Below are 26,099 nucleotides of genomic sequence, written 5' to 3'. Positions count from 1 at the left end.
TTTATTTAAAAAATGAAAAGTTATTGTAATACTTTTTTTGGGGTATGTGGAAGTAATAGTTACTCTATAATTTGTTCTGTACATATATTAACACCCATACTCATAATGTTTTCATGGGATTTAGAGTAGGTGTGTTACATAAAAGAAGATAGATTTGACACATGAACTAGACAAGCTCAGGTCAATGTAAACAAATGTCTATGGACTGGAAAGTTTTTTAGTAAGTACCAAAGAGAGGCCATATGATATGTTTCTGCTTTTATGTATAAGATATAAACACAAAATATGTATGTAAGTAAACAAAACAATATTCCCCCATTTATTATTAATGTATCTGATATAGTAATGCACAAACACACATGCACGTTTATGCAAAATCATATTTTCTTCTAATTAACTAATTTCCCCAAGCACCTAAGAATTCTGTGTTTGAACATTAAGCATATTAGGTACCTGCATTTACAACCATTTCAGCAAACTAAATTCCCACAGTGCCTAATTTACAACAGTACAATAACTTAGGCATTTAGAGATGCATTCAGTGGGATTACCTTGTTTTTACCACTAAATTTAGGTTTGGGCCATGATGTGGTATTAACTGTAAAGTCAATTTCAAGAGTTTTGAAATATATTAACATATAATATGCATAGCTACTAATACTCACACAATATAGAAAATATCCTATCTTGAATTATCTTAGTAATTATATTCCTTAACACATTTTAAAACCTTTATTATTTATGAATATGCTCATTTTCTAGGTTCATCTCATGTAGCATATGCATAAACTTTTTATGTAGGTATTTAAGGAAATAAGCATAAGTAGGTATCTTTGTCATACATATCATTTGTTTTACAAGCACTTATATTCCCTGGTTGGAGATTTCAGGAATTTTACTACAGGATGATCAATTATTTAATTTAAATATATAAATTATTTAATTACAAATACAACCACAGCAGGTTGTCAAAATACTTCACAAACAGAAACCAAAAAAAAAAAAAAACCATTGTGTCTGTTTTTAAAACTATCTCAATAATTAGTCTCATGAAGCTTTCATTATTTGAGCAACTTAATTATTTAAATCTATGAATGAATGAATCTAATGACACAGTATTGAAATTTCACTCTAAATGTACAAAGCCACTTTACTCATGGATGTCTTAACAGCTGGGTGGCCTAAGACGGCCTCATTCACATGTGCAACATTTGGAAGCTGTTGGTATGAGGTCAGAGGAATTGCTAGGACCCAGGTGACTCATTCCACAGTTGACTCTCTCAGGCATTCCACATGGTAGTCATAGGATTCCAATAGCAGTAAGGGCATAAACACTTTCAAGCAACTTACTGTACCACATTTGCTATAAACCACTGACTAAAGCAAGGCACATCACCAAGACTGGACTCAGAGTGTGAGGGGTGTATAATGGGCAAGGACTCAGGGGGCAGAATAATTTGTGGTCTTTTCCATAGTATTCCACAAGAGTCCTAAAGGTTTACATCCTACTGAAGGAGCTACCTTTCTAAGCCATTCATTGTTTGTTTTATACTTTTATCTTATTGTGCTGAGAATACTTAACAGAGATCCACCCTCTCGACAGTTTTTGTAAGTGTACAATGTATCTCTGTTGATTATAGGGAGTAGGGAAACAGGAAAATGGAGAGTCACTAATTCATGGGCCTAAAGTTTTAATTAAGCAAGATGAATATACTCAAGAGATAAGTCTCGGAAAAAAAAAAAAGGCACTAGGTGAGGTGACAAATATGTCAATCAACTTGTTGGAAATGTTTTTGCAGTATATACATAAATCAAAATGTCACATCGTATACTTTGAATATACACAATTATTTATTTGCAATTATACCTCAATAAAGCTTGAAAAAAAGATAAATATTTCATGTCTTAAAGATAATGAAAATGAGCTTAAGTAGCAGCTTTATAGATATAACCAAAGTTTAAATATCAGGAAGCATAATTAGCAAATAGAAATGCCAGGGATGAAGTACTACAGGAGAGCAAGTATAATGGGCTTGCCTCTTATACTTGTGAGGGATATTGGGGTGATGGGGCTCCTTAAAAGTATTTATTGCATTATGTATGTATGTGTGTGTATGTATGTATATGTGTGTGTGTGTGTATATATATATATATGCTTTCTGCTATAGCTGCAAAAAAACAGTGTCCCTTTCTTACTCATACTAACCGGATATGGTATTTTCTAAATGTGGTCCCTGAGCCAGATGCAATGGTACAATTTGAGATGTCTGTGACAAATACAGCTTTACAAGTCCTATTCTCGAGATTTTTGACTCAGAAACACTAGGATGGTGCTGTGTAATGCATCTCAAACATCTCAAACACTTCTATGAATAAGAAAGGGTATGTGGTGGTTCAAAATCAACTTTTATTCCTTAAAGGGTTAGCACCAACAATATTTTGTATTTGTTAATTTATTTCTTCTCACACTTTCCAGGCATTTCTTCTCCTTCTATATGCCTAAATGTATAGTGAATCCCTTCCTACAAGCAACAGAAATATTATTTATACTTTGAAATTACTTTTCAATCTTAGAGTCTCTCATTTTTGAAAATAAAAAAGAACTTTGAATACCAACACTGAGAAGAATTATGAAAATGAAATCAATGGATTATCATAGGGTCTGACTATTAAACGGATTTGCTATTTCTGGTTTGTACCTTTCAGAGCTGTGTTTCACAAGGGGGAAATGATGTTTTCCTTCCAAACTCACTTTTTTGAATGGGATTTTTAAGTTTGTATCCAACTGTTGTCACTATAGACATACAAAAATGTAGGTAGGTTTTGTAAACATAACACGACGGAGCACATTGCTGTATTAAAAATAGAAGTCAGACCTTGTGACTTCCTGTGGAGGCTTCTTGTGACAACACAACATTTCAAGGCACTGAACCAGGTAAGGAAACGATCTGAGGAGCCTTCTTTCCTAAGGCTCTCCATATGTTGGGGTGGGCTTGGATCCAGTCCTACCAAGAAGTTGGGGAACTAACTAATGACTCCTGGTGTTTCTTCCTGCTGACGATTCTATATGCCATTATAAATCTTTCAAGATATGCAGTCCTCTAAAGAGGTTTTGAACAATTAAAAATTAAGTTTGTGATAGAAGCAGACAGTGAGCACTCACAATCATAATTTTCAAAATAAAAAGCTTTCCTGTCACCTTATTCACTTATCTAAATACGCAACTATCAGCACTGAAGTTTCTCAACTAGAAACTTAGGGGTGCATGAGCTATAATCAGAGTGGCGAAAAGGCAGGAACAGATTGTCTTTAACATCAGGCGAGAGTGTTATCTTGGACTGTCTGCTCAGCCTGAGGTGCTTTGACACTTCTTTCTAGCACACCTAAAAATACTATTTTTCCCTCCTGCTGCTGCAATCACGAGCTTTAAGTCAATCAAAAGAGCACATAATTTCTTTTCTGAATATATCAATGAATAACGTCTTTGAAGACTTAACCACACTGTCCTTATTGAAAAAGAGTAAACAGCACAAAGAGTAAAACATTTTCCTCAAATCATACACACAAATACTTAAAAATAAAGGAGGTATATATTTTTTACAAACTCTGTGTAAAAATAAAAACCTTAACGTTATCCGTAAAATATCAAGAAAAGCAAAGAAAATATATTGAATTCTTAGGAGAATTAATCATGAACACCAAAAAAAACCTAAGGAAGACTGTGTATTGTGAAGATATTATTTACCAGAAATAAATATTCAACTAAATCAATGTTTTAAACATCAAAAGGCACAAACATTTCAAGCCTTTTATGTATTCGTTTATTCACTCAATACACTTACTGTATGCTGGACACTGTGCAAATGCTGAGAACCCAGGACAATTCTCCAGAACTTACTAGCTAATGGCAGAGACACATATATTAATGTCATTAAAATTATGAAAGAAAAAATACAAAGAGTGATGATAGCAAGTTGCATGGCTATATAGTTTGAGGGTCAAGAGAAGCATAATAGAGAAATAGACATTTGAGTTCAGATCACTTTGTGCTCTAAGAAACTGAGTCACAATTCTTTTGTCTGAGTTACTATCCCTTCTGTTTTTTCATAGCAAACCATGTGTGCACATTAGCCATAATGATATGTTGGTTTTGCTGATTTGACTTCTACACTTGAGCAGGGAGCTCATGGAGAGAATGGACTATGCACTATGCATTCTGAGTCTTCTAAACACCAGCACATGAAATATAGAAAGCTGTCAATAAATGCCTACCAAATGAATAAATGACGTAAATGAGTACTTGCATAATATCTTTGAATATGTGTATTTTTGAATTTCTATAAATGTGCATTTATAGATATTATTTAATCAACTAGCACCAAAGTTCTTCTTAGGAAGGAAATACTATTTAGGAAATCGTGCTTCTTTGATGTGGAAAATGAGACCCTGAAGCTATACTGTGAAAACAAACAGCAAAAGGAAACTAATAGCTAAGTTTCTATGCTTAAAAAAAAAAAAAATGAAGATAAATTTGGGAGTGTGAAAGTAGAGAAAGGTGAAGTATGGAGATGGAAGTGTGAAGAAGGTAAATCATAGGCAGGGAGACAGAAGACTAGGCAGAAAAATGACCAGGCATAATTTTACAGGGACAGAATGACCAAAATGCTGCTAAATCACAAAAATATCTAATAAGGAATTTTAAATATTTATATTTCTGTAATGTAAAATCTCCTCTATTCCCAAGGTCCAGTAAATTCTATAATCTTGTCTTTGGAAAACACAAGTAAAATGATCTGAGTTTGATTTATGACTTAGTGCAAGGGAGAGAAAAGAAAATGACCCTGAGGGATGGGGTATAGCAAAGATGAAGGATTTATCAAGAGGATTTCCAGGTCTGGATATTATGAAGTTACTGGTACTGGACCAGCTACCTTATGGCAGGCAACCATAAAGCTGGGCAAAATATATGAAACAAGTTCTTTCTTTATTCATTCACAGTATAATTATTGAGCAATTTCTCTGTCCTAGACACAGTGTAAGTGCTATCAACAAGCGGCACAAGTTTCTGATCTTTAACAGAATAAAAACTCACAAAGTAAGCCTCATATCTGCCTTGGCCAAATCAACATTTACAGTGCATGAAGCTACAGTCAATGAAGGGCAAATACATCCTGCTCAGTTTTGATTAGAGTTTGGAACAGCTGCTATAACTGGAATGTCAGGTGCCGTGCATTAGAGAGAAAGAAATTGTGCAGAAGGAAGCATGAGGGTCCCTCACGCATCCTTGTTTGAGGATTGTGCTGCATATACACGTGATTGAATTTTCAGAAAACAGTTGCTTCTGTGTTGAGAGTGAAGCTGAGCTTATGGAGGTAAGGAGAACTGGCAGATTTTGGGGATCTAGCCTGACCAGAGTGGAGGGAGATCGCTAACACCTTAGTGAGACCTTAGGCATTCCACAGAGACACAAAAAGAGCCAACTTATGAGTGAGGACCACACCATATAGTAAAGGCTTCTCTATACTCACCTTAATAAAGCTTAAAACCAAGACTTAAAGAGATCAATACTTTGGAGTTTGAGACCTGCCAAGTTTGAAGTGGTTGAGGAATACTGGGATTTGTACACATTGACTTTCACAAAGCATACAAAAAAGCCTGTACAATTTCAAGGTGATCATCCAGTAATTCGACTATTAGAAAAAAAAAAACACACACACACACACTTCAGAGAGAAGGTAACAGAATCTGGCGTCTCTATAATGTATTATCTACAATAGCCAGTACACAAGCAGAAATGTGATCCATGTTCAGGAAAAATAGCATTCAAGGAAAACTAACCCTGAGATGGCTCAGATGTTCAATTTAGAAGACCAAATCTTTTTAAAAGCTAGTTTAAATATATTTTAAAAATTAAAGAAAATATAGTCAACAAATTAATGAGTGACTAGATAGGGATCTCAGCAGACAATCAGAAAGTAATAAAAGTAATCAAATCAAAATTCTAAACTCAATGAAATAGAAAAATTTCACTGGAGGTATTTAACAGCATATAGAGATTGTAGAAGAGAAAATCAGAAGACTTGGAGACAAATTAATAGGAATAATCCAGTCTGAAGAATAGTGAAGAAATGGGGAAAAATGAATGAAGTCTAAAGGTCAATGTCATATAATTTATCATACATCTGACTGGGATTCTGAAGTAAGAAAATGAGGGAGACGGAAATAGCAAATGAAATCACATTTGACAACTTGCAAGCTATACTGTAAAACACCACCTTTCACTTTAAATAATCCCAGAAAGCCTCAAGCATTTGAAACATAAAGAAAAGTGCACACGGTCCCATCATAATCAACCTGCCGAAAAGCGAGTATGGAAAAACCACCATGAAGGCAGCCAAATAAAACAGAGACTTTACACATGGAAGAAAGAATGATGCAAGTTATTACTGACATCTCTTTTAGAAAGAGTAAAGGACAGAAAAAATAGAATGACCACTTAAAATTACTTTAGAAAAGAGAAAACTGTCCACTCAGATTTTTATATTGTGAATCAGATCCTACAGGTTATTTTATATTTAAACTTCTAACTTTATTAAGAGTATTACTCACCTTAATATTTAAAAATAATTTTAAAGATATTATTTAAAAAATAATTTTAGAGCAGTTTTAGGTTTACAACAAAATTGAAACGAAGGTACAGAAGTTTCCCATATATCACATGCCCTCACACATACTTACTCTCTTCCATTGTCAACGTATCACACCAGAGTGGTACATTTATTACAATTTCTGAGCCAATATTGACACAGCATTTTCACCTAAAGTCCATAGTTGGCATTAGGGTTCACTCTTGAACTCTTAGTGTTATACATTCTATGAATTGGGACAAATGTATAACAATATATATGCACCATAGTATTGCCATGCAGCACATTTTAACTGTCCTAAAAATCCTCTGAGCTCTACCTAGTCAACCCTTCCTGTTCCCTAACCACTGAAAGTCGCTCATCTTTTTACTTGTCCACAGTTTTGCTTTTTCCAAAAGGTCATGTAGTTGGAACCATCCTATCATATGTAGCCTTTTCAGACTGGATTCTTTCACCTAGCAATATGAATTTCACTTTCCTCTGTGTCACTTTACAGCTTGCTACCTCATTTCTTTTTGATGCTGAATAATATCCCACTGTCTGGACGCACCACAGTTCATTTGTTATTCACCTTCTTAAGGATATCTTGGTTTCCTCCAAATGTTAAAAATTATAAACAAAGGTGCTATAAACATCCATGTGTAGCCTTTTGTGTGGACATAAATTTTCAATTCCTTTGGGTAAATCCCATGGATCATGGTTGCTGTATTGTATGGTAAAAATGTGTTTTGTCATGTAAGAAGCTGCCAAACTATCTTCCAAAGTTGCTGCATAATTTTGCATTCCCATCAGCAATTAATGAGGGTTTCTGATTTTCCACATCCTTGCCAGCGTCTGGTATTGTCAGTGTTCTGAAAGGTCATCCTAACAGATTTGTAGTGGTATCTCACTGTTGTTTCCATTTGTATTTTCCTGATGACATATGATGGGGAACATTTCTTCATATGCTTGTTTGCCATCTGTATACCCACTTTGGTGAAGTGTCTATTAATGTCTTTGGCCCGTTTTTTAATTGAATTGTTTGTTTTCTTCTGATTAAGCTTTAAGAGTTCTCTGTATATTCTTAATAATAGTCCTTTATCATATGTGTCTTTTACAAACACTTTCTCAAAGTCTGTGGCTTGTCTTCTCATCTTCACATTCTCTTCTACAGAGCAAAAATGTTTGTTTTAATGAAGTCCAGTTGTATGGTGTATTTGGTGCATCTTAAAAGTCATTGCCATACCCAAGGTAATCTAGGTTTACTCTTATGTTATCTTCCAAAAGTTTTATAGTTTTATATTATGCGTTTGGGTCTATAATTCATTTTTAGTTAATTTTTGTGAAAGTTATAAGATTTGTATCTAGGTGTATTTTGTTTTTTTGCATGTAGATGTCCAGCTATTACAGCATCACATGCTGAAAAGACTATTTTTCTTCATTGTATTGTTTTTGCTCCTTTGTCAACTATCAGATTACTATAGTTATGTGGGCCTGTATCTGGGCTCATTATACTACTTTAGCCATGTATTTGTTTATTCTTTCATCACATTGTCTTGATTACTGTAGCTTTACAGTAAGCTTTGAAGTCAGGGAGTATTAGTTCTCAACTTTTTTCTCTCCTTAAACATTGTTTGTTATTCTGTTTTTTTTTTTTTTTTGGCCTCTCCATAAAAACTTCAGAATCAGTTTGTCTATATTCACAAAATAACTTGCTCAGATTTTCACTGGAATTGCACTGAGTCTACAGATAAAGTTGGGAAAAACTAACATCTTGATAATATAGAGTCTGCCTATTCATGAACGTGGACTATCTCTATTTATTTAATTATTTTATTTCTTTCATCTGATATTTTATAGTTCTCATATAGATTTTATCATAATTCTTTTTAAAATATGAATGTTACTGCTGAAAATACTGCATCATTTGTTTATTAAACATTCAACTAACCATTATCCTATTATTTTGCTTGTTTTTATGCTTTTGCAATTATAGATTGTTTATAAATCAAATTCATTTCCTCAGAATAAATATATAAAGATTAATTCTGAGGCCAAGGGTGAGAGTATTTCAGATTTTTATAACTAGTTCTACTTATCTCAAAGGTAGTTATACTAATGTACACTTTATTACTGTAGTGCCCAAGAAATCATTTTAATATACTTTGCTAATATCAGAGGTGCTCATTTAAGAAATAATCTGTATCAATTATAGAAGTGAACAATTACATCTTTGCTTAAATTAGTAGATATTAATTATTCAAAATAATTTACATTTTTCATATGTCTATTGCCATTGCATTTCTTGTTTTGCTAATATTCTATTGACATGAATCAGATAGTCTTGATTGTGCACAAGTCAAAGAAGAAAGGAGTTCATATAGTTAGGACTCTTTATACAATACTTTATTTCACAAGCATTAGTATTCATTAATATTTGTAAATTTAAAATGTCAAGTATGGTTATGCTATGTCAGTGATCAATAGTTATTATTTACTATTATCTTTTTCAAGGTTAATGAGAACCTTATGGGTTATTCAAGACTATAATAAACACAAAACTGGTCTTTGTGCAAACTGAAATCTACCTCTAAAACATTCCTCATGAGGCCAGGTGCGGTGACTCATGCCTGTAATCGCAGCATTTTGTGATCATCTTGTTAGATAAACTTTGGGAAGCTGAGAGGAGTCAATCACCTGAGGTTAGGAGTTCAAGACAAGCCTGGTCAACATGATGAAACCCCATATCTACTAAAAATACAAAAAAGAAAATAGCCAGGTGTGGTGGCGGGCTGTAATCTCAGAAACTTGGGAGGCTGAGATAGGATAATCTCCCGAACCCAAGAGGCAGAGGTTGTAGTGAGCTGAGATCATACCGCTGCACTCCAGCTTGGGCAACAGAGCTGGACTACATCTCACACAAACAAACAAACAAACAAAAAATTCCCTGTGGATTGTCTTTTCTTTTCTTTTCTTTCTTTCTTTCTTTCTTTCTTTCTTTCTTTCTTTCTTTCTTTCTTTCTTTCTTTCTTTTTTTTTTTTTGTGTGTGTGTGTGGAGAAGTTTCCATTTCTTATCACAAGGTAGAAAATACAAAAAAAGGGGACGGAGCAAGATGGCCGAATAGGAGCAGCTCCAGTCTCCAACTCCCAGCGCGAGCGACACAGAAGACCCGTGATTTCTGCATTTTCAACTGAGGTACTGGGTTCATCTCACTGGGGAGTGCCGGACGATCGGTGCTGGTCAGCTGCTGCAGCCCGACCAGCGAGAGCTGAAGCAGGGCGAGGCATTGCCTCACCTGGGAAGCGCAAGGGGGAAGGGAGTCCCTTTTCCTAGCCAGGGGAACTGAGACACACAACACCTGGAAAATCGGGTAACTCCCACCCCAATACTGCGCTTTAAGCAAACAGGCACACCAGGAGATCATATCCCACACCTGGCCGGGAGGGTCCCACACCCACGGAGCCTCCCTCATTGCTAGCACAGCAGTCTGTGATCTACCGGCAAGGCAGCAGCGAGGCTGGGGGAGGGGCGCCCGCCATTGCTGAGGCTTAAGTAGGTAAACAAAGCTGCTGGGAAGCTCGAACTGGGTGGAGCTCACAGCAGCTCAAGGAAACCTGCCTGTCTCTGTAGACTCCACCTCTGGGGAGAGGGCACAGTAAACTAAACAAACGCAGCAGACACCTCTGCAGACGCAAACGACTCTGTCTGACAGCTTTGAAGAGAGCAGTGGATCTCCCAACACGGAGGTTGAGATCTGAGAAGGGACAGACTCCCTGCTGAAGTGGGTCCCTGACCCCTGAGTAGCCTAACTGGGAGACATCCCCCACTAGGGGCAGTCTGACACCCCACACCTCACAGGGAGGAGTACACCCCTGAGAGGAAGCTTCCAAAGCAAGAATCAGACAGGTACACTCGCTGTTCAGAAATATTCTATCTTCTGCAGCCTCTGCTGCTGATACCCAGGCAAACAGGGTCTGGAGTGGACCTCAAGCAATCTCCAACAGACCTACAGCTGAGGATCCTGACTGTTAGAAGGAAAACTATCAAACAGGAAGGACACCTACACCAAAACCCCATCAGTACATCACCATCATCAAAGACCAGAGGCAGATAAAACCACAAAGATGGGGAAAAAGCAGGGCAGAAAAGCTGGAAATTCAAAAAATAAGAGCGCATCTCCCCCGGCAAAGGAGTGCAGCTCATCGCCAGCAACGGATCAAAGCTGGATGGAGAATGACTTTGACGAGATGAGAGAAGAAGGCTTCAGTCCATCAAATTTCTCAGAGCTAAAGGAGGAATTACGTACCCAGCGCAAAGAAACTAAAAATCTTGAAAAAAAAGTGGAAGAATTGATGGCTAGAGTAATTAATGCAGAGAAGGTCCTAAACGAAATGAAAGAGATGAAAACCATGACACGAGAAATACGTGACAAATGCACAAGCTTCAGTAACCGACTCGATCAACTGGAAGAAAGAGTATCAGCGATTGAGGATCAAATGAATGAAATGAAGCGAGAAGAGAAACCAAAAGAAAAAAGAAGAAAAAGAAATGAACAAAGCCTGCAAGAAGTATGGGATTATGTAAAAAGACCAAATCTACGTCTGATTGGGGTGCCTGAAAGTGAGGGGGAAAATGGAACCAAGTTGGAAAACACTCTTCAGGATATCATCCAGGAGAACTTCCCCAACCTAGTAGGGCAGGCCAACATTCAAATCCAGGAAATACAGAGAACGCCACAAAGATACTCCTCAAGAAGAGCAACTCCAAGACACAAAACTGCCAGATTCACCAAAGTTGAAATGAAGGAAAAAATCTTAAGGGCAGCCAGAGAGAAAGGTCGGGTTACCCACAAAGGGAAGCCCATCAGACTAACAGCAGATCTCTCAGCAGAAACTCTACAAGCCAGAAGAGAGTAGGGGCCAATATTCAACGTTCTTAAAGAAAAGAATTTTAAACCCAGAATTTCATATCCAGCCAAACTAAGTTTCATAAGTGAAGGAGAAATAAAATCCTTTACAGATAAGCAAATGCTTAGAGATTTTGTCACCACTAGGCCTGCCTTACAAGAGACCCTGAAGGAAGCACTAAACATGGAAAGGAACAACCGGTACCAGCCATTGCAAAAACATGCCAAAATGTAAAGACCATCGAGGCTAGGAAGAAACTGCATCAACTAACGAGCAAAATAACCAGTTAATATCATAATAACAGGATCAAGTTCACACATAACAATCTTAACCTTAAATGTAAATGGACTAAATGCTCCAATTAAAAGACACAGACTGGCAAACTGGATAAAGAGTCAAGACCCATCAGTCTGCTGTATTCAGGAGACCCATCTCACATGCAGAGACATACATGGGCTCAAAATAAAGGGATGGAGGAAGATTTACCAAGCAAATGGAGAACAAAAAAAAGCAGGGGTTGCAATACTAGTCTCTGATAAAACAGACTTTAAACAATCAAAGATCAAAAGAGACAAAGAAGGCCATTACATAATGGTAAAGGGATCAATTCAACAGGAAGAGCTAACTATCCTAAATATATATGCACCCAATACAGGAGCACCCAGATTCATAAAGCAAGTCCTTAGAGACTTACAAAGAGAATTAGACTCCCATACAATAATAATGGGAGACTTCAACACTCCACTGTCAACATTAGACAGATCAACGAGACAGAAAGTTAACAAGGATATCCAGGAATTGAACTCATCTCTGCAGCAAGCAGACCTAATAGACATCTATAGAACTCTCCACCCCAAATCAACAGAATATACATTCTTCTCAGCACCACATCATACTTACTCCAAAATTGACCACGTAATTGGAAGTAAAGCACTCCTCAGCAAATGTACAAGAACAGAAATTATAACAAACTGTCTCTCAGACCACAGTGCAATCAAACTAGAGCTCAGGACTAAGAAACTCAATCAAAACTGCTCAACTACATGGAAACTGAACAACCTGCTCCTGAATGACTACTGGGTACATAACGAAATGAAGGCAGAAATAAAGATGTTCTTTGAAACCAATGAGAACAAAGATACAACATACCAGAATCTCTGGGACACATTTAAAGCAGTGTGTAGAGGGAAATTTATAGCACTAAATGCCCACAAGAGAAAGCAGGAAAGATCTAAAATTGACACTCTAACATCGCAATTAAAAGAACTAGAGAAGCAAGAGCAAACACATTCGAAAGCTAGCAGAAGGCAAGAAATAACTAAGATCAGAGCAGAACTGAAGGAGATAGAGACACAAAAAACCCTCCAAAAAATCACTGAATCCAGGAGTTGGTTTTTTGAAAAGGTCAACAAAATTGACAGCCCACTAGCCAGACTAATAAAGAAGAAAAGAGAGAAGAATCAAATCGACACAATTAAAAATGATAAAGGGGATATCACCACCGACCCCACAGAAATACAAACTACCATCAGAGAATACTATAAACACCTCTATGCAAATAAACTGGAAAATCTAGAAGAAATGGATAATTTCCTGGACACTTACACTCTTCCAAGACTAAACCAGGAAGAAGTTGAATCCCTGAATAGACCAATAGCAGGCTCTGAAATTGAGGCAACAATTAATAGCCTACCAACCAAAAAAAGTCCAGGACCAGATGGATTCACAGCTGAATTCTACCAGAGGTACAAGGAGGAGTTGGTACCATTCCTTCTGAAACTATTCCAATCAATACAAAAAGAGGGAATCCTCCCTAACTCATTTTATGAGGCCAACATATCCTGATACCAAAGCCTGGCAGAGACACAACAAAAAAAGAGAATTTTAGACCAATATCCCTGATGAACATCGATGCAAAAATCCTCAATAAAATACTGGCAAACCAGATTCAGCAACACATCAAAAAGCTTATCCACCATGATCAAGTGGGCTTCATCCCTGGGATGCAAGGCTGGTTCAACATTCGCAAATCAATAAACATAATCCAGCATATAAACAGAACCAAAGACAAGAACCACATGATTATCTCAATAGATGCAGAAAAGGCTTTTGACAAAATTCAACAGCCCTTCATGCTAAAAACGCTCAATAAATTTGGTATTGATGGAACGTACCTCAAAATAATAAGAGCTATTTATGACAAACCCACAGCCAATATCATACTGAATGGGCAAAAACTGGAAAAATTCCCTTTGAAAACTGGCACAAGACAGGGATGCCCTCTCTCACCACTCCTATTCAACATAGTGTTGGAAGTTCTGGCTAGGGCAATCAGGCAAGAGAAGGAAATCAAAGGTATTCAGTTAGGAAAAGAAGAAGTCAAATTGTCCCTGTTTGCAGATGACATGATTGTGTATTTAGAAAACCCCATTGTCTCAGCCCAAAATCTCCTTAAGCTGATAAGCAACTTCAGCAAAGTCTCAGGATACAAAATTAATGTGCAAAAATCACAAGCATTCTTATACACCAGTAACAGACAAACAGAGAGCCAAATCAGGAATGAACTTCCATTCACAATTGCTTCAAAGAGAATCAAATACCTAGGAATCCAACTGACAAGGGATGTAAAGGACCTCTTCAAGGAGAACTACAAACCACTGCTCAGTGAAATAAAAGAGGACACAAACAAATGGAAGAACATACCATGCTCATGGATAGGAAGAATCAATATCGTGAAAATGGCCATACTGCCCAAGGTAATTTATAGATTCAATGCCATCCCCATCAAGCTACCAATGAGTTTCTTCACAGAATTGGAAAAAACTGCTTTAAAGTTCATATGGAACCAAAAAAGAGCCCGCATCTCCAAGACAATCCTAAGTCAAAAGAACAAAGCTGGAGGCATCACGCTACCTGACTTCAAACTATACTACAAGGCTACAGTAACCAAAACAGCATGGTACTGGTACCAAAACAGAGATATAGACCAATGGAACAGAACAGAGTCCTCAGAAATAATACCACACATCTACAGCCATTTGATCTTTGACAAATCTGAGAGAAACAAGAATTGGGGAAAGGATTCCCTATTTAATAAATGGTGCTGGGAAAATTGGCTAGCCATAAGTAGAAAGCTGAAACTGGATCCTTTCCTTACTCCTTATACGAAAATTAATTCAAGATGGATTAGAGACTTAAATGTTAGACCTAATACCATAAAAATCCTAGAGGAAAACGTAGGTAGTACCATTCAGGACATAGGCATGGGCAAAGACTTCATGTCTAAAACACCAAAAGCAACGGCAGCAAAAGCCAAAATTGACAAATGGGATCTCATTAAACTAAAGAGCTTCTGCACAGCAAAAGAAACTACCATCAGAGTGAACAGGCAACCTACAGAATGGGAGAAAATTTTTGCAATCTACTCATCTGACAAAGGGCTAATATCCAGAACCTACAAAGAACTCAAACAAATTTACAAGAAAAAAACAAACAACCCCATCAAAAAGTGGGCAAAGGATATGAACAGACATTTCCCAAAAGAAGACATTCATACAGCCAACAGACACATGAAAAAATGCTCATCATCACTGGCCATCAGAGAAATGCAAATCAAAACCACAATGAGATACCATCTCACACCAGTTAGAATGGCAATCATTAAAAAGTCAGGAAACAACAGGTGCTGGAGAGGATGTGGAGAAATAGGAACACTTTTACACTGTTGGTGGGATTGTAAACTAGTTCAACCATTATGGAAAACAGTATGGCGATTCCTCAAGGATCTAGAACTAGATGTACCATATGACCCAGCCATCCCATTACTGGGTATATACCCAAAGGATTATAAATTATGCTGCTATAAAGACACATGCACCGTATGTTTATTGCAGCACTATTCACAATAGCAAAGACTTGGAATCAACCCAAATGTCCATCAGTGACAGATTGGATTAAGAAAATGTGGCACATATACACCATGGAATACTATGCAGCCACAAAAAAGGATGAGTTTGAGTCCTTTGTAGGGACTTGGATGCAGCTGGAATCCATCATTCTTAGCAAACTATCACAAGAACAGAAAACCAAACACCGCATGTTCTCACTCATAGGTGGGAACTGAACAATGAGATCACTCGGACTCAGGAAGGGGAACATCACACACCGGGGCCTATCATGGAGAAGGGGGAGGGGGGAGGGATTGCATTGGGAGTTATACCTGATGTAAATGACGAGTTGATGGGTGCAGCACAGCAACATGGCACAAGTATACATATGTAACAAACCTGCACGTTATGCACATGTACCCTACAACTTAAAGTATAATAATAATAAATAAATTAAAAAAAAAAAAACTCTTAGCAGGATGAAATTAAGTATCTTAGAATTAAGTATCTCAGAATCTTGTGCTTAACAGACTAGCCTGAATACAGAAAACAAACTGTTTCTAAGTCAATTATCTGAAGAACAACTAAATTAATTTCACACTTCAGCTTATAGGGTTTTATTTGGTCACTGGTAATACTATATCACTTTTCTCTCTGTCTCTCAAAGTTCAGATATGTCAGTTATAAAATATCTATTGATTCATAAGAGCAAGCAAAACTGTTTCAGCAGATCTGGTGGCTAAGGAGAAAACAATTACCTCCTTTGTTTTGCAACTCTGGTGAACATTACATGAGATACAACTGATATCAAATGTAAAAGGATTGTAAGAAAAGTGCTTCAAAGTATTTTTGAATGTAAGGTCAATTATGTGGAATACCTTTCTGCCTTGTTGGCATCACAATAACACAGGTCTCCCTTGTCTGTCACTACCCTCTAAATCCAAGGACTTGATTTAATTGTATTATTATTATCAAAGACTTACTCATGTTGCATCTGGACCAAGATTACTTAGAAACAAAGCAGTCCTAGACCCTTGGTAACATATCAATGGGCAATCCCAAAATGCTTCTCTATTATCAATTGATAAGGCTGATTCAATTTTTAAACATGAATTAATACAGAAAAATGGAAGGTAAAAGGGTAAAGCAGCATGCAAATAATCCTAACTTTACAGTGATCTTTCATGAATGGACGAGGGCTAAGGTAAATGTCACACAAATGTTGAGAAATAAAAAAGCAAGCAAGTCTTGTTAGACAAGCTTCTCCATCAAACCACTTTGGGATGTATTCTAGGAGCTACACCATTTTTTTGTTTGTTTGTTTGTTTGAGGATAATGACATAAAATGATACCAATCCAGGTGAGGTTGCTGCATGCAAATATACTAAACACACTGGAGGTACATTTCTATGGTACATTCTATGGCCAGAAAGAGACAAGCATTTTATTAATGACATAGAAGTAAGGCCTTCTATGTCCCATTGTTTTATATCTGTGGGGGAAAAACGTTACGATTTTTTTTTTCCACGTGCTATGGCAGTTAGTGACTGAGATGGCAGCACCTTGTCCAAGGACATTCAACAACATACAGCACATTTTCCTATAATAAACTATGGAAGGTGTAAGACACGCTCATTAATCAATCCTAATCTCAGTGGAACAGGGTATCATGAGACACTTTTTTTCTTGCCCTGTTCTTTAATAACACGTTCTCATAAAGAGAATATTGAATTATGCCTGAAATTGGTATGAAAGTGGTATGCCTTGAAAGTGGTATGCCATTAAATGAGATGCAGTGCTCGGGGCTCCTAATTGCATAATCATGAATTTATACATCACTGTTTTCTAGAAGAATTTAAAAAATCAGCACATGTTTTCTCATTTACTCCCATACTTCAACTAGGATTAAGGATCAGGATGGAAGTCTGTTTATGTGACCTCTGCAAAGACCATCCAGGAGAAACCACCTAGGATGCTCTACTTTAAAAAGACAAGTAGGGAATGTATCCAAGACTTGCTGTCAATGAAATTAAATGGTTGGAAGTTATTTTTGCCCTCCCCTCAATTAGGTGAGCAAACAGTTTATTGAGCATATTGATTAAACTGTTTTCCATCTTCTCTGGGTTTCCGCAAGTAGCAAAGTGCCTGCAGAATCTATAGGCTGAAACTTCACATTTTGAAGTTGATAGTTGAAGAAAGAGTTAGGTTTTTTTTTTTTTTTTTTTTTTTTCAATAAGGTGAAGCAATTCAATTTTGGATTCACACTGCCAGAATCTGTTTAATGCTTCTCTGTATTTATGCAATTAGTGTATGCTTTAAAAAATGTTGCTACGTATAGATTCTTAATCATTTCAAATTAGGACTTAACCACTGTTTAAGCAAATAAAGGTAGGGAAAACATTTTATTAAATACTTTCGTATTACACTACAAAATCTCTCATATTTTACAGGCAAAATGTGAGACAAAGTAATAATTAAATCCTCTTTTTAGGTAATAGATCACGCACACATACACATACACACAAAACACATTTTCTATGTGGAGAATATATATGTTTTAGAGAATAACAGGAATGCTCTACCAAATCTGACCTAAAATAAAAATCTGTCTTCAGTTTTTCTCCTGAAAATGTATGTGAACTGAGAAATTTCCCTTGACTATAATGATTGATAATTTATTGTGTGCAAATAAAGAAGAATGTATCAATTTCCATGAAGCATATTTCCATGGGAAAAAAAAAAACTATATGAAAATATGCAAATGAAAAAGGAAAGGTAAAAAGTATTTAAGGAAGATTTTCAAAATGAAAGCTTATGCAGAAAGAAAATGTAGTTTACTTTTTCTTCATTTTAGTGAGTTAACAGCAATTAATATTCCTATTCAATTCAATTCAACAAATATGTATTGAGTAACTGTTTATTGGATGGATGCTGGAAATAGAGGAACAAATAAAACACAGGGCTTCTCTCCAGTTACTCATTGTTTAGTTCAAAAAGAAATTTGAATACTGTGGTAATATACCTGTGACATCAATTTTTAGCCTTTTGTACTTTATCTTAATCTTGCACTTAAGTGAAACTGCTTGCTAGTCCCACTGTGAATAATAAATTCCAGAAGTTTATTTATATTTAAAAATAAAAATTATGTGTAACCTCTTCATTGTATGGGCTGAATGATGTTTGGATGTTGGAATTTTGTTTCCCACACAGTGTGTCAGAAAACAATGAAGCTGCAATCTCAACTCTATCTCTTCTGGTGTTCATGATTGGATAAGGCTACTAATTATAAGAGCCAAACATGTCAAGAGGAGGCAAAAATGAAGAAGCATGGTGTTCTGCTGGCTCCCTCATTTGCTACAGACAGCTGCATTTAGTCATGATGGACTAATTAGCTCTAGTTATTTTTGTTATTATTTCAAGGGCTTTGCTAGAAGGATAGAAGGAATAGTATGGCAGACAAAAATAATATCTCCTGTATGATCTATAGATTTAGAGGTATCATAGTAAGTAATGAGGAATCTACTCTTCTCTGCGATGGCATGATGAAAATAACATCTTCAAAATAACCAAAAATGAAAAGAAATCTGTAACATGGATAAATAAAATTCTGTATCTATCCCACTGACTTGCATTAAAAGTAGAATCAATAAAATGTATGGTAAACAAATGCCCTTATAATTTTAAATAGTAAAACATTAAACTTTTAGTACTTTGCCAGTATGAGAATTCTTTACTTAATAAGCACTACAAATTTATTTCCCAGAGAGTTTTGTCCTGTGCATTTTTCAGGAATACGCAAACTATCATGTTTTCTCACCATCTCTTAAGGGTGGAATTCCTAAGAAATTAACTGCAGAAAGATACATGTAACTTATTAGGTTTTAGGCTAGAATGATCCCTCCCACATGGCAATACACGTGGAGTCAAAACCATGTGTAGAAGAAGAAAAAGTAAACGTGTATGGCTCTATTCAGAGGCAACTGGCTAGGCCACTGTTTTCACCATAAGTCCCATGTTTGGCTTTAATAATAACAATTACAAGTAGCCGTAGAATGTACTTACTGTGCTATCATTAATTCATGCGGTCAAAATGCTGCTGAGTTGGCAGATAAGTGCAGCCCAAAGCCTAACTTTCATAACTCTGGTAACGATCAGTGGGGCACGCAAGTATCTTCAAGTCACATAATTGTGGTGATCTCAGTATGCTCAGTGCTGGTGGACCGTTGCCCATACCACTAAATCAGCATTCACAGCACTATGCACATATGGCACAGTTGGAGTTCAGTGGGGGCCTAGGACTTTGTTCACTTGGGGGCCAAGTCACTCTTAACCTCCATAAAAGACATCCCTTTAAAGAACAGGGGAAAGGTCACTGCAGCTCATGCCAAGTGTAAAAATGAGAACTACAGACAGGAAACACTGTTCAGATGTTGTAGGGCTGTAGGCCTGTTTTATGTCTGCTCTGAGCCCTCTGTAGCTACAGGAGACCAGAGACGTACTCGCCATCCCCATTTATGCTAGGCCCGCAGCCCAATGGACCCAGACATTAAAAGCAGGAAAAATCCAGGGGCTAATCAGGAATTGCCCGTCTCAAAGGTATGACATGAAATACTGCAATAGGACATGAAATACTCCAATACTGTGATTGGAATTGTGACTGTGATGTGTTGTTGTGGGTTGCAGATTGAGTGTTCAACATTATGAATGTGTGACACTGAAGCAGGCTGGAGCATGACTGCATAACTACTTACTCCCAAGTCACTCATAAAATTGAGATGTGCCTCTCCTGAGAATAGCAGGGAGCAAAAATTATAAATAAAATAAATGTTCAGTGTGTCTGAATTAATGAGCATATATTAAGATCATACATAACTAGAAGAAATAAGAAAACAGAACAACTGAGATTTTCCTGAGTAATAGGGAAAAATAGGGGAAGTTATTTTTATTATCTAATTGGTAAAAAGGCCCCAATTTTTCTGTCAAAGTTTGTAAAAGAAAAATACACGCAGGTTCCAAGCACGGGGGAGTGTTGTGTGGTAAATGTGGAAAATCACTCAGTGGGGAAATATATTTCACACACAAGAAGATGCTTATAGACAAAAGTTGAAATAAAAACCATATTAAATGGTGTGACTTTAAGGTACTTTTCTTTATTAAACTAAAAGTTGTAACTAGTTTTGTGAGTAAACTTATATCATAGTTTATTTAGTTTGAATAACCAGATAGCCAGTCTATGTCAGTAATATTTATTTATCTCCAAGCAAACTCTATTTCTAGTAATTGACCTACCTTCCTTCCTTCTTTCCTTTCTCCTTCCCTTCCTTCCTTTCTTTTCCTTCCTTCTCTTTCCTTTCCTTCCTTCTCTTCCTATTCTTTCTTCCCCTCCTTCTCTTCCCTGTCCTTCCCTTGTCCCTCACTGCCTCCCTCCTTCCCTTCCCTTCCCTTCCCTTCCTTCCTATTTTTTATTTTCTTCTATCCTTAGAAGAGGGAAAAAGAAAATTGGCAAATGGATTTAAGATATGAATTCAGAATTTGGGAGTGAGGGGAAGCTCAGAACTTGGGAGTGGGGAGGATTAGGTGCTAAATTTGTAAATGGCATCTATTTTTTAAACTGTGGACATTACCCTTCATGTTGACATACATGAAAACAGCCATGCATTCAATGGATGCCAAGACAGAGATGAAGGTTTATGATACATTTGCCATTTTAGAAAGCAGTGTGCTTCAAAATGCTTTAGTCACAACATGAAGTTGTGAGGGACAGATATATATTTATTAAAAAATAATTTCCAGTTCACAAACTTATAAAACATGTGTGTATTTTTTGTGAGGGAAAGGTAGTTATGAAGTCTTATAACAAGAGACTACTACATCAGGTGAAAAATAAAAGATATTCAACCTAGAGTGAATTATGATAAGCATTCATTTTTGCAAAATTTGTTGTGATAGCACAGTGGGCTCCTCGTGCTCATCTCTCTAGAAATCTTCCACCCTCAGTATGCCCATGCTGGTGTGTCTGAAGATTTATTTGATTTCTTTATTTAGATGTATGTAATTTACTCATTGTGCATGTTTTTGATTATTTGATCCATTAAGAAATGCATTTCAAATTATTATCACATAAAATATACATCTTTTATTTGCCTTTATATTTTGCTCACAGAGGAGAAAAATTGTGCATTGTACCATATAGCTGTAAAACACACGTATATTTACATATATGTAGCTATGTGTATACCTCAGTTACGTATGTGTATATAGATCCACACAATTTAGCGGCCTACTTTTATTTTAACCTTTTATTATTGTATTAAAATAAACTTAAAAATTATTTTCCCCTAACACTTTTTCTCATGAATAAAGAAATTAAGGTAGAGATAAGTTAAGTGTTTGGTACTATATCACATTGTTTATTAGCAGCAGAAACATCAAAATTCCAGTTCACTGCCTCCTTCATGAGGGCTTTTTTCACACGTTACTTAAATTTTCCTTCAAATTCAGACATATTTGAAACCATTTCATGTATTGAGACCCTGAAATTCTCCTTTTATTTCTTTTTTAAAATGTTTTTATTATACTTTAAGTTCTAGGGTACATGTGCACGACGTGCAGGTTTGATACATAGGTATACGTGTGCCATGTTGGTTTGCTGCACCCATTAACTCGTCATTTACATTAGTATTTCTCCTAATGCTATCCCTGCCCCCCGCCACCCCCTGACAGGCCCCGGTGTGTAATGTTCCCCGCCCTGTGTTCATGTGTTCTCATTGTTCAACTCCCACCTATGAGTGAGAATATGTCGTGTGTGGTTTTCTGTCCTTAGAATAATGTTTGCTTAGAATAATGCATTCCAGCTTCATCCATGTTCCTGCAAAGGGCATGAACTCATCCTTTTTTATGGCTGTATAGTATGTTATTTCTTTCAGTTTGTGACTGAATCATAAAGTTCTTTGCTAACTAATGTCATTCGAACAATTATTTTGAAAACATCAAGATAGATTCTACTTATCTCATGTATATAAGTTGGTTCTACTATGTTTCTTTGGTTCTTTTACGGGCTATCAAGATATATTTTTGAGTACAATGAAAGCATAATGAACTTATATAGGTAATCGTTATTTCTATTATTAGTTATATTTTGGCAATTATAAAAATGAATAGCTTGATACATTTTAGTATCTTTGACGTCACTCTGGAAACAGTTATATTGACATAATTAATGATCACTTTTGTGTTATGTGATAAACAGCTGTACCTGTCTCTACTTAGTAAAGTCAATTAAGTGTCCTCTGTCAGTCACAATGATCAGGTCCCGAATGACAGAGATGCTACCTTGCAGAATCGATTCTATAAGGCTTCCAGCATCAACAATACAGCAAGATATTTAGAATTTTCATCAGTGACCTAAGTAATGTCTTAGAAGCAAGCTTATTGCATTTTTTGTTGACAGAAACTGGAGAGGATGTTTCAGAGAAGGAGTGTTTGTTTTCCTCTAGAAAATGAGTCCAGAATTCAAAATGAGCTTAAAGTAAAAAATATATATATATTATTTATTTGTTTTTAAATAATTTCAACTTTTACTTTAGATTCAGCAGTTACACATGCAGTTTTGTTACCTGAGTATATTGTGTGATGCTGAGGTTTGAGGTGCAATTGATACCGTTACCCAGGTACTGAGCATAGCACCCAATAGCTAGTTCCATTGTATATTTATGACCATCATTAGGTCCATAAGTACCCATTGTTTATCTCCCACTTACAAGTGAGAACATGCAGTATTTGGTATTCTGTTTCTGCCTTAGTTCACTTAGGATAATGGCCTCCAGCTCCATCACGTTGCTACAAAGGACGTGACTTTTTTCATTTTTCTGGCTGCATAGCATTCCATAGTGTATATGTACCATATTTTCTTTATCCAGTTCATCACTGATGGGCAACTAGGTTGATTCCATCTCTGTTATTGTGAATAGTGCTGCAATGAACATTTAGCAAATCTTTTTTTTTGGGGGGTGGGGGGGGTGAAACAATTCATCTTCTTTTGGATAGCCAGTAATGGGATTGCTGGCTCAAATTGTAGTTCTGTTTTAAGTTATTTGGGAAATTTCCAAACCGTTTTCCACAGTGGCTGAACTAATTTACATTCTCACCAACAGTGTATAAACATTCCTTTTTCTCCACAGCCTTGCCAACATCTGTTGCATTTTTAAGTTTTTAATAATAACTTCTCTGACTGGTATGAGACAATATCTCATCGTGGTTTTGATTTGCAAGAAACATATTTTAAATGCCGGATAATATGCATAAGAAAACTTAAAAAATAAGGATTAAAATACATTAGAGCTTTAAAGTTTGGAAGAGGCATCCATCTTTCTATATATGCTTCCAGCTTCTTTTTATCTCTATGTGAAGTTCTTACATGACTAATATTTTAAAAAATGTAAATATTAGCCTGAAACCATTTTTATCAGAAAAAAGCCAACTCTCATGGAAAGCAAAGCAGAAATAGCAGACTAATTGAGTGCAATACGTCTAGTTTCTTTTGTAAGAGTGGTTTCATGTCATTAGAAACATTCTGATTATCTTTAAGAAAAAGATGTATTTATTTTCATGGCTAGGTTAAAAAAGGATCAGAATTGCATCAATAATTTGATAAGTAGCTGTACAAAATGAAAGAAGAGCAGGGTAAAATAAAACAATCTAAATTACTATGTAGTCAAGGAAAAAGAAACCAGTATATTAAAGGAATATCTGCACCCACGTATTTATTGTAGCACTACTCTCAGTTGCAAAGATATGGAATCCAACTAAATGTTCATATTTGGATGAATGAATAAAGAAAATGTGCATACATGCACAACGGAATACTATTTAGCCATAAAAATAATAAAATCATGTCATTTGCATAAACATGGATGGAGCTGGAAGTCATTATGTTAAATTTCTATATGTAAATGATATATATTTTTTAAAATGTGGACATTACCCTTCATGTTGACATACATGAAAACAGCCATGCATTCAATGGATGCCAAGGCAGAGATGAAGGTTTATGATACATTTGCCATTTTAGGAAGCAGTGTGCTTCAAAATGCTTTTGTCACAACATGAAGTTGTGAGGGACAGATACATATCTATTAATAATTATTTTCCTTTCCCCTCCTTCAGCTAGACACAGAAAGACAAATAACATATGGGAGCTATAAAAAAGGTGGATCTTACAAAGATTTAGTAGAATGGTAGATACTAGAGATTGGGCAGGGCATATAGCTGAGAAGGAGGGGGATGGAGAGAAGTTGATAAATAAGTACAAATATACAGTTAGATTAGAAAGGATAAATTCTAATATTTAATAGTAGAGTAGGATGACTGTATCTAACAAGGTATTACTTATTTCAAAATAGCAAAACGTAAGGACTTGAAATGTTCCCATTACACAGAAATGATAAATACCTGAGGTAATGGATCCCTAACTACCCTGACTTAATTATTATACATTCTATAAATGTAACAAAATATCATGTATAATCCACAAATATGTATAAATATTATGTATCAATAGAAAGAGTCAGTTATCATTTAAATGACTTTGGGTTATCAGAGTCATTTCACTGTTACTGTCACTTTGACCTTTGTTTCATAATAATTTGTCCAAATGGCATGCAGTGGTTTTGTCCTTTAAACAATCTTTATTGGTGGCATTTTTCCCTCCTTTTACACTTTCCATTGTTGACTAAAATAATTTACCATATTCTATGTTCTGGTGCCTTGGGACTCTCCAGTCACTTCCTATGATGCCTACTATCTGTTATAATCTTCACATCTACAAATTCTATAATAAAAGATTACTCTGTTGATGCATTTAGCACACAATTATTGAATATGTATTCTGTACCAGATACCTCATATATGAAACAGCAGCATATAGAAGAAATGATAGCTTGGTATCAGAATAATAATTTTTAAATCCTGCCTCTGTCTCTCTTGCAGCATTGGGTATTTTCAGTTACATCATCTGTGTTTTATTACACTTATGTGTAAAATGCAGTACTATCATTTTCCCTGAGCTGAAGTGAGATGAAATATATGAAAGTGCTTTATGCATTGCATGGCACATGCTTCATAGCCAATAAATATTAGATTTCACTCAATTTGAGGTTAAGTTCTAGAGTTACTGAAATCTATATGACATGCTGCCTGTCTTCAAGATGCTTGCAGTTTAGTAGAGAAGCTCTAAATTCAATTCAATAAACGGTGTTTACCATGGGTCAATATGCATTATGGAGCATAGAAGAGGAAGCGATAAATTGTGCAGAGGAAATACCTTTGAAGTCATATTCATACCACTTATACCACTGGTTCACATGCCATTGTGTCAGCATCCTCCTCTCCACCACAAACAAACAAACGAACAATATTCTAGATAGCCCTTTGATCCTCCTCCAAAATTCAACAGACTGAATGAGTTCATTTTAGAGTGCTCAGTGTTCTAATAATAAGAAAAATTCTGAATAATACACTATAGGCACCCAAACTGATACTTTATAAACCATATAAAAATATGATAAAATTATACTACTAGGTTCCCCAGTAAACAGTATTTAAATAGTGAAAACAATATAAATACTGCTGATGTTTGCATATAATAAACAACACAACATGGAAGGCTTATCTCTGATA

This window comes from Macaca fascicularis, chromosome 2 (assembly GCF_037993035.2).
Source record: "Macaca fascicularis isolate 582-1 chromosome 2, T2T-MFA8v1.1".
NCBI lineage: Eukaryota > Metazoa > Chordata > Mammalia > Primates > Cercopithecidae > Macaca > Macaca fascicularis.
Note: the sequence above shows the minus strand (reverse complement) of the source record.